Genomic DNA, 13897 nt, shown 5'->3' with positions numbered 1-13897 from the left:
ACTACTGCTACTACTACTACTACTACTATTGCTGTTACTATTACTGCCGCTGCTACTGCTATTGTTACTTCTACTACTGCTACTACTACTACTACTACTATTGCTGTTACTATTACTGCCGCTGCTACTGCTATTGTTACTTCTACTACTGCTACTACTACTACTACTACTATTGCTGTTACTATTACTGCCGCTGCTACTGCTATTGTTACTTCTACTACTGCTACTACTACTACTACTACTATTGCTGTTACTATTACTGCCGCTGCTACTGCTATTGTTACTTCTACTACTGCTACTACTACTACTACTACTATTGCTGTTACTATTACTGCCGCTGCTACTGCTATTGTTACTTCTACTACTGCTACTACTACTACTACTACTATTGCTGTTACTATTACTGCCGCTGCTACTGCTATTGTTACTTCTACTACTGCTACTACTACTACTACTACTATTGCTGTTACTATTACTGCCGCTGCTACTGCTATTGTTACTTCTACTACTGCTACTACTACTACTACTACTATTGCTGTTACTATTACTGCCGCTGCTACTGCTATTGTTACTTCTACTACTGCTACTACTACTACTACTACTATTGCTGTTACTATTACTGCCGCTGCTACTGCTATTGTTACTTCTACTACTGCTACTACTACTACTACTACTATTGCTGTTACTATTACTGCCGCTGCTACTGCTATTGTTACTTCTACTACTGCTACTACTACTACTACTACTATTGCTGTTACTATTACTGCCGCTGCTACTGCTATTGTTACTTCTACTACTGCTACTACTACTACTACTACTATTGCTGTTACTATTACTGCCGCTGCTACTGCTATTGTTACTTCTACTACTGCTACTACTACTACTACTACTATTGCTGTTACTATTACTGCCGCTGCTACTGCTATTGTTACTTCTACTACTGCTACTACTACTACTACTACTATTGCTGTTACTATTACTGCCGCTGCTACTGCTATTGTTACTTCTACTACTGCTACTACTACTACTACTACTATTGCTGTTACTATTACTGCCGCTGCTACTGCTATTGTTACTTCTACTACTGCTACTACTACTACTACTACTATTGCTGTTACTATTACTGCTGCTGCTACTGCTATTGTTACTACTACTACTGCTACTACTACTACCACTGCTATTTTTCTTCATTACCTCCCCACTTATCCTTATTTAGGCAAAACAATTTAGGCAATTACCTTGTGCCTAATGATGAAGCCATGAATGTACAGGCCTATACGAAACATGGCCGTTCGGAAAGCGACGTTTCAGATCACGGCAAAAGAGGGACACCAGCTTTACGTTCCGGCCGCTTAGAAGAAAGTAGATCCCTGGACACGTATAAACAAAAACTTGGTCGCCCCTATGGTGTTCTGGAGATGGAAATGCTTATACGTTTCTGCCGCAACTGCGCCAGTCGCCTATATACATACATGAGTTCTTGGTGCGATGGTACCTAACAGAGCATCGCAACTGTGTACCGTGATGTGTATAAACACGGCACTGCAAGGAATTTATCATTACAGGAAAACATTAAAAATGGCTCCGAATTAGATTCAACCCCGCCAAGCGGCCACTTAAATCGGCTAATATGAAGCCAATTTAATGGTATCAAAACAGAAACACTTGTGTACGAGTCGACATACGTGCATGAACTGAAACTTACGTTTCGGTTCTAATGCGAAACAATATGGCACCTATAAGAAATACTTTCGAGTGACCACGACAACTGATTAATCCCTGAGACGTTATCAAAATTTGTATTCATTCATTCATTCATTCATTCGTGGTTCATTAGCGAAGCTGTCAACAGCTCAGACTATACAGCGTTGGGAATCTAGTACGGGGACATGGCTCTAATGTTACAAACACATTTCCAATTACGAATTGGCCCTTCAGAACTCCACGCCAATGGCAAGTACCATAACAAACAAAAACAAATTCCATGGTTTTAGTCCGCAAGCGAACTATACCGACCGAGCGACCACCGCTTGTCGGCGAAGTTAGTGCCAACTTGTGTCGCGTGGTCAGCGCAACGAATCCCCACAGCCGTTAATTTCGGTTTTCTGGACCGGAGGCGCTATTTCCTTCAAATAGCTCTTCAATTATCCTCACGAGGCTGAGTGGACCCCGTTCCACACCCACTACTTCTCAGAAAATCTGGTAGCGCCGGGAATCGAACCCGGACCTCTGACCACTAGACCACAGAGGGGGTCACGGGCAAGTACCATACATCTCTCAAATATAATGAAAGTTACAACTACTACTATAGCTTGGTACGAATGCGTTATGGTGATTACATCAAGCAGACTGAGATAGCCGGGCATGTAAATCCCGATATTCTAGCCGACACACTTCATTATGTCTATCTTGATTTCAAAAGGAATGTACGTATGTAAAGTATTAAGTGGGATCCGATCCAATATTAACTAACAAACTTTTATACCAACTCTGCAATTCATATACGAGCCGAAATAGCTCAGTCGGTATAGCGACTGCCTACGGGATGGACAGCAGAGGGGAGAGTTCCAGTCCGGCTAGGGTCAAGATTTTACTCTTCTCCACATCGCTCAGACCGCCTAAGAGGGCCACCCAGCCTCCTTGGGGATAGAGCGGCCATGGCGTGAAGCTAATCACTCACATCCATCTTGTGCCGAGGCCAAGAATACGTGGATCTATACATCCATTCTCCCATACGCCTTCATGGCCTAATGTTTAATTTGTTAAGCACAGGGACAACTTTACCTTGTATTTTATATGTATTCCGTCATTTGTGTATTACGTAAGAATCACTTGATGATGGTCTATTTGGGTTCAAACATGTTTAGTTGACTAATGAAAACATTTGTTTTTGTGACTGTAACACCTCCACTTTGATTTCTAAGCGCCACAAACGGAACGCATCACTACAAGATTTAACTTCCTGCTCCAGCAGCTGCAGACGCAGGTACCAACGAGCGACCTTTCATTCAATTATTCTCTCTACTGACTCGCATTCAGAACAAGCCGGTCCAGATCCTGACCTGAGGCTAGTTGCCCTGAAAGAGATTTCCCGTCGCTTTCACGGTCTCCAACCAAATCAGGGGACGGTACTTAGAGCGCCACATCCGCAGCCTCCGAAACCCCAACCTATTCATAGTTTATACTCATCCTACCTCATCCTAGAATTCAGTTTCCCTGTAGGGACTGAGGAAAATTTCAAGAACCGGCTTCCAGCGAACACGAGGTGTTCGTTCTTCTCTGCATGACGCAATAACAAAAACAAACTTAGAAAATACCTGTATCTTCGGTAAATTCTAGTTATGAAGAACATATCCGCGCCATAAACAAGCAAACACAAAGAAAAGGGCTCGTGAAATTACGAAAAAGAAGCAATAACAAAAAAATTAAACGCGGTAGCGTTGTTAGTTGAGGCACTACGCTACAAGCCGAAATGTCGCGGGTTCGAGTCCCGATGAGGTGGATTTTTTCAATGTACCTAATCGTTCCCGGCCCTGGGATAGTCTCAACCTCTAACAGAAGTGAGTCCCAGGAATCTTCCTGGGGGGGGGGAGAGCGGCCGGCACATAAGGCTGACAACCTTACCGCCAGAGAAAATGTGGGAGCCTCGACGTCTCACAACCCTACGGGGCTTCATTGCCTGTTAAAGGGATAGCTTTAAAGTTTACCCTTATTCTATATTATGTTTCTTTTCCTCCTCTCGCACATACATTCTTCAGACATATTGTTTCTTGTGACTGCTGATTTGGGTGCCTCCTTATTTAACGACGCTGCACACTTCGTGGTGTAATGAACGTCGATTAAACCGGAGGCAGAATGTGAGTACCGTATGTTGTCATTTAACGACCACTTTTAACTGCATAGTTCATACACGATTGATAGTAGGTATATAAATGATGAATCAGAAGTCATGTCGCAGTGGCAGTGCGCTATTTTAAAACATGATCAAAGAATTTGTACAACTGATTACGGAAACCCACGAAAAACACTTGCCAGGTTAGCCGGTCTCTGTGTCCAGATTCGAATTCGGACTCTACCGAATAAGATATCGACATATCTCGAAAGGGCAGAATCCTGTGACTCTTCTACATACGATACTGAAACAGCTGCTGTGCTAAACCGCTCCCGCTGAAAATTATCAGTGCTGCAGATGGCGGTTCACGTCCCTCAAACAAGCGGAGAGCATGATACCATTGGTCGGTCTGTAACAGGTTACATCGCAAATGCAACAGAAGTACTAAAAGACTGATTCTTAAAGACTTGGTTCATCCTGGTCCGTCACACTAGTAACAGTATAAAACAGTATATATGTGGGGTGGGACTAGATTTCTTCTGCCACTGCCCTGAGCGAACCTGCCCTATACAAACTTCGTACATTCCAAGTGCCAAATCTCATATCCATTTTCGTTAGCTTAGGTCGTTTATCCAAGGAATCAGGCCAGGTCCGAGGCTTTGTGTTCATTTTCGTAACATACTGATTTTTTACGGTGAGGAGTTGTTAGCCCCACGCCCAACCCCCAAGCTGGAGGGCCACCCCTTGTCGGCTGTCCGCGACTGCTTATTCAATATATTCACAGCTTCCCTCCAAACCTGGAGGCCGTCTCCTCCATCCGCAACCTGAGGACGTGCCATGCCGTGGTGACAGGGAACCACCTAACATCCTCCTTGACTTGATCATTCTAATTATAATCCTTCTCCAAGTATAATTAGATTGATCAAGTCAAGGAGGATGAGGTGGGCAGGTCATGTAGCACGAATGGGGGAGACGAGGAATGCGTATAGGATATTGGTGGGAAAGCCAGAATGAAAGAGACCACAGGGAAGACCAAGGCGTAGGTGGGTGGACAATATTAGAATGGATCTTAGAGAGATAGGATGGGATGGTATGGACTGGATAGATCTGGCTCAGGATAGGGACCAGTGGAGGGCTCTTGTGAACACGGTGATGAACCTTCGGGTTCCATAAAATGCTGGGAAATTCTTGAGTAGCTGCAGAATTGGCGGCTCCTCAAGAAGGGCTCAGCTCCATGAGTAAGTAAGTAAGTAAGTAAGTGGGGTGGGACTAAGTTCCTTGTACTGCGGCCACTTCTGTCCTACTGTACCAGCCCCAGATGATAGGTGAGGTGATTCCGTAAGCATAATTCACACACTCCTAATGGAGATGAAGTATGTTTTCTGGGGGGTAGAAACTGATTCCGAAATATTATTGTAGCGAACTTCAGACATGAAAAGGCTAACTACTATAATCCAGCTGTAGACACTGTATTCCCACAGCGTCGAGTGAGATAAGATGTTCATAGTGAAATAAGGACGTGGAAGGTGGTGGTCTTGATTTTTCTGGATTGCCTGTGGAGAACAACCAAAATCCTGCCACAATAAGTGGTTATCAGACAAAATTCGAACAAGGTACCTCCTAAATGTAGGTCTAGTATCAGCATTTAAGGGAGTTCAATGCTACTACAGATTCAGCAAAATATCTCCGAGCCTTGGCACGCAGAGGGAGGGGAACACCGCTAAGAGAGAGCACATATGCAGACAACCCACTATTTCTCTGTAGCCTTCACTCCCGCCACCCCTTCCCATCACTCATCCATCCCTCCGTCTCTTTCAGTGACGCAGATCAAGCTCGGAGTACTCCGCGTCGAATCTACCTACCTACCTCCGGTAGGAGAACTCGAAAATCCAACACAGGTAGTAAAAAAAGTCCATCAAGGGGCAGAATTCTGCGCCGGCTGTATCCACCTTCCATCCTCATATCATACGACTGACTACTCGTCTTAATGCTATTTTCCCATCTCGGCTTCAAGGCGTCCACTTTCCAAGCTATGTTTCCACCAAAATTCAGTATGCATTCCTCAACCTTCTCATCCTAGGTACATTCCCAGCTCATGGAAACCAAATTAATTCCTTACAATTGCCTTGACTGAACCAACCTAACCACCAAAACATGTTGTAGCCCTTCGTGTACAGGCGACAGCAGGGGGTGGGATGGGAGATTAACTGGGTATCTGACCCACCCCTAGATTTGAAAAGAAGGAAATATCCTACATACGATATAATCAATAAAAACAGAAGTATTTAAAATTATTCTTTTCTTATTCTGTTCTAGTGTTTTATCTCATATTTTACATGTGGAATGCCACCCAAACGGTCCTCCCCAAAATTTCAGTTCTGTATGGAGAACGTCGCCGGGATAACGCAGTCAGTAGAGCGACTGGCTACAGACTGGACGTAAGGAGCCGGGATAGCGCAGTCAGTATAGCGACTGGCTACGGGCTGGGCGGGAGGAGCCGGGATAGCGCAGGCGGTATAGCGACTGGCTACGGGCTGGGCGGGAGGAGCCGGGATAGCGCAGGCGGTATAGCGACTGGCTACGGGCTGGGCGGGAGGAGCCGGGATAGCGCAGGCGGTATAGCGACTGGCTACGGGCTGGGCGGGAGGAGCCGGGATAGCGCAGGCGGTATAGCGACTGGCTACGGGCTGGGCGGGAGGAGCCGGGATAGCGCAGGCGGTATAGCGACTGGCTACGGGCTGGGCGGGAGGAGCCGGGATAGCGCAGGCGGTATAGCGACTGGCTACGGGCTGGGCGGGAGGAGCCGGGATAGCGCAGGCGGTATAGCGACTGGCTACGGGCTGGGCGGGAGGAGCCGGGATAGCGCAGGCGGTATAGCGACTGGCTACGGGCTGGGCGGGAGGAGCCGGGATAGCGCAGGCGGTATAGCGACTGGCTACGGGCTGGGCGGGAGGAGCCGGGATAGCGCAGGCGGTATAGCGACTGGCTACGGGCTGGGCGGGAGGAGCCGGGATAGCGCAGGCGGTATAGCGACTGGCTACGGGCTGGGCGGGAGGAGCCGGGATAGCGCAGGCGGTATAGCGACTGGCTACGGGCTGGGCGGGAGGAGCCGGGATAGCGCAGGCGGTATAGCGACTGGCTACGGGCTGGGCGGGAGGAGCCGGGATAGCGCAGGCGGTATAGCGACTGGCTACGGGCTGGGCGGGAGGAGCCGGGATAGCGCAGGCGGTATAGCGACTGGCTACGGGCTGGGCGGGAGGAGCCGGGATAGCGCAGGCGGTATAGCGACTGGCTACGGGCTGGGCGGGAGGAGCCGGGATAGCGCAGGCGGTATAGCGACTGGCTACGGGCTGGGCGGGAGGAGCCGGGATAGCGCAGGCGGTATAGCGACTGGCTACGGGCTGGGCGGGAGGAGCCGGGATAGCGCAGGCGGTATAGCGACTGGCTACGGGCTGGGCGGGAGGAGCCGGGATAGCGCAGGCGGTATAGCGACTGGCTACGGGCTGGGCGGGAGGAGCCGGGATAGCGCAGGCGGTATAGCGACTGGCTACGGGCTGGGCGGGAGGAGCCGGGATAGCGCAGTCGGTATAGCGACTGGCTACGGGCTGGACGATCGAGGGTCAAGAATTTCTTTTCTTCAAGTCGTCCAGACCGGCTCTGAAGTCCACTCAACTTCCTGTACAGTGGGCATCGGGGGCTCTTTCCCCGGGGTTAAGCAGCCGGGGCATGAAGCTGACAACGCACCTCTAACTAGTGCCAATGTCAAGAAAATGTGGATCTATACATCCTCTGTCCCATACGCCTTCATGGCGTAGTGCTTAATTAGTTAGGCACAGGGATAACTTTACTTTCTTTTTCCTTGGCACTACAGCCCCAGTGGGCCTAGGCCTACCTCCATGAACTTCTCCGCAACTTTACCTTTATCTTACCTTATTCCGTTCTAGGGCGATCAGTAGAGACAGTCTCAAACGCTTATGCCTAACTTTGTGGGCAAGTTATCTCCCCCCCCCCCCCGTAAAATACTGGGGGTGCCCATACGATTGACCCTTCGGGAGCCTCCACATGCGCACGCGCGTGTGCGTCTCTTCTTCAACTGGTATTCACAGCCAAGCTGCATTACCGAATTGAGAGAATGCAGTAACCATATTACGTTCAGTAAAACCCATTTCGCTTTTATAAATTTTACTCAGAGTCACTACGATAACTGGTCACTCGTCAGGACAACACTATTAACGTAGTATATAATAATAGCATTTTTCTTACTAATGTTGTACGTAACAAACTAAAATCCAGGAACCTTGTGTATTCCACGAAGTCTGCAGACTGAGAAATTTAGGTAGGTCTTAGTTATATAACCTCTCGATAATAATACGCGACTCTATATAAATTTCTGTGATGTATTCTGATTTTCTTCTTGCTAACTTGTATGATTTATCATAATTACATCTTGAACAGTGCCCAGTCCCACACATCTATCAGACCACCATAAACCTAAGCTACTGAGGCTCGCTAGCTTACAGACTGAGAACGTATTTGAACAAGGCCCTTAAATAATAACAGCTCGCCGAAAAAACGACCTTGTACCCTGTCTGTGCGCGGCAATTATCGCTTGCGACATACGCCTGTCACGAGAACGACTGCAACCCGTGGCCCACAAACCTGTCGTTGCTTATCTCGTGGGTCATTTCGGAAAATACATTCGTCCACATGCCTTTCCACTACTGAGGCCTGTAAATTCGTAAGGGCAGATTCTGTGGAAAGGTTTAAAGAACATTGTAATGAACCCTCGGATTCTACAAAAATTGTTAATTTCTTGACTGTATCAGCGACTATTAGCTTCTCAAGGAGTCTGAAATTAGCTGGTAGGTCAATTCGAATAACTGACGGTATTTCTATTTTGTGATAAAACGTAACACCCAACAGGTCGATCTAGAGATGCCGCTCTACACTTGTGTTCGGTAGGCGTTCGCTTCGAACCTCGGCAGGGCCAACTGCTATCCGGACTGAAGTTTCTGTGGTTTCCCTTAGTTCCTCCAAACAAATGCCGGGACAATAATTCAATCAGACCACGACGGCTTCCTTTCATATCCTTTCCAGTTCATTAGTCATCAGTAATCCTTCCATCCGAAGTTATAGTCTCAATACTGAAGCGACGTAAAATTGTCCTTATGGCCTGTGTTTGATAGCCCTACTACACCAAAACCTGGATAACCACGGCAACAGGGTCCGCGCTTAGTCACCTCACATCTTACATACTGTACTCAGCTATGCAACCAATTATCAACGCGCAACCTACTTCGACTGCAGTCTGGGCTGCGCCATATCCCAGGCTTCCCACCGCGGCGGCCGGGGTTCAATCCCAGGCCACGTAATGTGGGATTTGTGGTGGACAAAGTGGCGCTGGGTCAGGATTTGTCCGAGTACTTCGCTGTCCCCTGCCAATTCTCATTCCACCGACGGCTCCACACTCATCTTCATCTATCATCGGTGGCTGGTACAATAGGCCAAATAGTGACAGACGTACCAAGTGGACTCAGTCTCACCCCACCCCAAGAAACTTAAAAAAAAAGAAAAGCTAGACTGCAGTCTTCTGGGTTGTGACAACGTGTAATCTGGCAAGTGGTTTTCAGCGTTTCGGAGGAATCTGCTGCCTCCGATACGCCGCACCTACTAAACTACTTTACCGCTGTAAAAGCTTTGAGCTACATAAAAGTATATCCTGTTTCTCAAGCAAATGTATTACCGACGTTTCGGAGATCCTTACTATCTCCCTCTTCAATGTCAAGTGACTTCCCTATAGCCCCTGTCGATACTTATAGCACAGGTTTCCATATTTACGTGTATATTTACTCTGACAAATACAAGGCGATATATCGAAAACAGCAACTTTCACAAAACGCTTTCGGGATATTTTTAGTTAATGCAGTGAAACCTGCCTTAAACGGTCCCTTTATTAAACGGAATTTGTCTGAAGCGGATATATTTTCAGGTCCCGTAACTTTGGGGCTGAAAAAGATGTTGAATATCCTGGATTAAACGGAAACTGTCTAACGCTTACTTACGTACTTACTTATGGAGCTGAGCCCTTATTGAGAAGCCAAATCTGCAGCTACTGAAGAATTTCCCAGCATTTTATGGAACCCGAAGGTTCATTACTGTGTTCACAAGAGCTCTCCACTGGTCCCTATTCTGAGCCAGATCAATCCAATCCATACCATCTTATCCTATATCTCTAAGATCCATTTTAATATTGTCTACCCACCTACGCCTTGGTCTTCCCAGTGGTCTCTTTCCTTCTGGCTTTCCCACCAATATCCTATATGAATTCCTATTCTCCCCATTCGTGCTACATGTCCTGTCCACCTCATCCTCCTTAACTTGATCATTCTAATTATAATTGGAGAAGAGTACAAGTTATGAAGCTTCTCATTATGCAGTGTTCTCCAACCTCCTGTCACTTCATCCCTCTTCGGTCCAAATATCCTCAACACCCTGTTCTCAAACACCCTCAGTCTATGTTCCTCCCTTAATGTCAGAGACCAAGTTGCACACCCATACAGAACCACAGGCAAAATTATCGTTTTGTATACTCGTATTCTAATTCTTATGTTTTTGGACAGCGGAAACGGAAAATTTCCAGTCTTTCGGAAGGCGTCGATTAGAAGAATTTTAGGCATCCTATACATTCTACAGAATTTTGTTTCCTCTAACTCCTTCAATTCAGCTTTTAACGGTACTGCACTACCTGCACTGAAATTCAACTGAACTGTTTGCCCCTTCCAGAGATTGAGAATGAACAGCAGGGCTTACAAAATTGCATGAATGAAGCTGCTTTCAGTAACTGCAATGCTGAGGACTACATCAACATAGAGAAGGATGTGCAAACAGAACCAGACACAATGGCTATGTATGCATTAGTTCAGAATTTTAGAGTAAGTCGAAAAGGAAGACAGGAGAAGGAGGAAGAGGAGAATTACATTGTGATAGAAGAAGAAAAATGTAGAGTGAATAATTATCAAGATTCTAACAGAAGTTTAAAGGAACTGCAGGAATTTGCCGTACAACGGAATGATTCAGACATGCTTAGAGTAATCTCTCAAGCTAAAGTGTTTGTGGAAAGTCAGGCACCAAAAAAGTAAACTGCGTGCAAAAACTCTGCCTGAGTTCTGGTAAAACTTTAAAAAGTGAACATTGCGATTTTTATTCTGTTCACTGTAATGTTTGCACGTGTTCGATGATTATAGTGTGAATAAATTAATGAGTATAGTGTTTTATTTTGTCTCGAATACGTGTATGTCCTAGTTTAATTATTATAGTGTTACATGTCTAACCGTTGCTGGACAACGGGAGGTGGAACGAGTTACCACGAAGACAGACCCTTGATAACACATTACAATATTATACCTTGATAAAACGGAAACCTGGCTTCAGCAGAAAAATGTTCTGGACCCTTGAGATTCCGTCTAAGACAGGGTTTACTGTATAATATAATATATTCAGCTAATTACAATGAATATGGACAAAATAAAAATCTCTGAAACGATAGCAATACTGTCTACATCTACACGCCGAAATCCCCCCCAAAAAGATTCCATATTGAAGTGGATGCTACATCTGCCTTAAGAAATCAGTCATCGTATATGCCACTGAACAAGGCAGAGGTAACAGCCTCAGTGGGATCCAGGATGCTTATCTGTTACTTTATACGTGACTGATAACAGCTGATAGTACAAAATAATGCTCAGGATCCTTGCATACGTCACGATTTGAAATCTCACATCTTCACGGGTTCGGAGCTAAATTACAAAAAACAATACTACATATTGACATGTAAACCAGTTGCACGGTAACAACAGCAAAATGAACTATATAATGGCGGATGATAGGCAGCGGCCCGTAAACAGCAAAGGAGGAACTGCGCTTTCTGTGCGGTCCGTGTCGAGATGTTATAAGCAGGGCAATTTCGGAGTTGTAGTTAGATAACCGCTGGGGTTCAGTTGTTGTGTGCTGTTGCTATGAGAAGCTGGTAACTGAGGCCGGGGGTAGTTCGGGTACCCAGAGGAAGGGGAACGTCCGCCGTTGAAAGCCGCTACTAAGCAACGGCTGTGAAGACCTTACTGTGGACATTAGTATGTGTGTGTGTGTGTTTAATAGTGAACTGTAAAGTGTAATCACGCGCTATATCAAAGAGTCCAATAAATTCGGCCATCAATCCAGAACCCATCTATTGTCTCAATCTAACACGTCACAACTGGTGTCAGAAGTGGGTCTGGATTTATTGCACTATTGGACTGAATACAGCAGTGGACTGTTATGCCGCATACTACAGAACAGAGCAAATGATGACACTCTTGCTGGCCATATAAGAAGAGATGTGGCACGTACACCCGTTACTAGGCAATGACCGCGGAATGAACTACACAAAAACCGTTGCTAAGTAATGGTTTCGAAAATAAGCATGTTTCCACGGCAAGAAGAGAATACAGCAATAACGAAGGCGGTGTTTTCTACGCGGTCCGTGTCGAGATGTCATAGGCGGAAGAGTTAGTGAGATCACCGCTGGGGTTCAGCTGTTGTGAGCTGTTGCTGTGAGAAGCTGGTAGGTGAGGCAGGGGACAGTTCGGAAATCCAGAGGTCAGTTCTTCCCGGAGCGTCTTGTTAATTTTATGTGTAACTGTGATAGTTACTACGGAATCATTATAAGGGATGTATCATTTTTGTAAAATTTACTGACTCGACGTGTCTTGTGCTTATTCTACTATGACTTGCTTAGTGTGTTTATTTGTACGAGTTTCTCCACTTCTGATTAACCAGGATCCATGCACTGCATATAATCTAAATCTAATCGAATCCATCTATCAACCTGTCTTGCCAATTATATACATTAGTCTGTCTTATCTTGTTCAATTTATCTAGCAAAGTTTCTTGCATTGCTGAATCTGAGGTTTTCACGGCGGTGACGTGGAATGCAATCATGGGCTCACTGGCTCTCCATGTCCTCCGAAGCAGTGCTCGCCACCCGTCCTTCGGCTGCGAGGGGACATGTTTGAAAATAAGAATTTCCATTAATGGTTAATATATTAAAATACAAGAGATCGTAAGAAAATATTTTTGGAAAACGGGTAACTTTTTACTATTTTTTTCCTTGGCATTAGAGCCCCAGTGGGCCTAGGCCTACCTCCATGAACTTCTCCGTTCACTTCGGTTTTTCTAGATCTTACACATACGGTAGGACTCCTTGGGCGAGTGATCAGCTCGTCGCAAGGCCTCTACCTGTAGACAGACACAGAAAGGCGCACACAAACATCCATGCCCTCAGTGGGATTCGAACCCACGATCTCGGCTTTCGAGCGAGCGAAGACAGTGCATGCCTTAGACCGCTCGGCTACCGTGACCGGCAACATTTTACTATAGTTGGACTTAATAATGTTAGAATTGCAAGATTCAAAATCCTAAGAGACGCTGCCCTAGAGTAATAACAAAGAATACTCCAAGCGAACAGTATGTTATTGCGTGGAGGTTCTTCAAACGAAAGAAAATGTGACAGTGGTGATACTGTTTACGCCCATATTCTTCGCGAAATGTTACAGCTCCGCTGTTGTTGCAAAATAACTCGCTCGCGATGCTAATGCTACAGAATGAGTCATTACAGTTTCAAGCGTTTGATGGAAATCTTTACTAACGATATTCAGAAAGAGGTTACATACTGCCGACTGGCCGCTCCTATGGGATATGAGGTGCTAATAACCTCAAGATATGAAAATAATTAAAAATTTATTTGAAGTACAATTTGCGATTTGAACAAAATTTAATGGTATATTTTAGACACAGGGGCGCGGGGTGGCATAGTTGCGTGAGGCACTATGATATAAGCCGAAAGGTCGCGGGTTCTATTCCCGACGAGTTTATTGGATTTTTCAATTGGAATAATCCTTACAGCCGCACTATGGCCCTGGGGTCGACTCAGCATCTAACAGAAATGAGTACCAGGAATCTTCCTATGGATAAGGGCCCCCACACACACACAGTTGGCCTCCAGTTCGGCCTGCACAGTTGAAGACTGAA

At 45.9% G+C, this 13897-nt stretch overlaps 1 protein-coding gene across 2 annotated transcripts in view; it reads right to left on the bottom strand.

The window, feature by feature from the left end:
- The window catches only part of LOC111872119 (dedicator of cytokinesis protein 3), a 284561-nt gene that overhangs the window by 265709 nt on the left and 4955 nt on the right, over positions 1-13897 (bottom strand). The window lies entirely within an intron of this gene.

The sequence above is a fragment of the Cryptotermes secundus genome, unplaced genomic scaffold (genome assembly GCF_002891405.2).
Source record: "Cryptotermes secundus unplaced genomic scaffold, Csec_1.0 scaffold461, whole genome shotgun sequence".
NCBI lineage: Eukaryota > Metazoa > Arthropoda > Insecta > Blattodea > Kalotermitidae > Cryptotermes > Cryptotermes secundus.
Note: the sequence above shows the minus strand (reverse complement) of the source record. Positions and strands in the feature narration are given on the sequence as shown.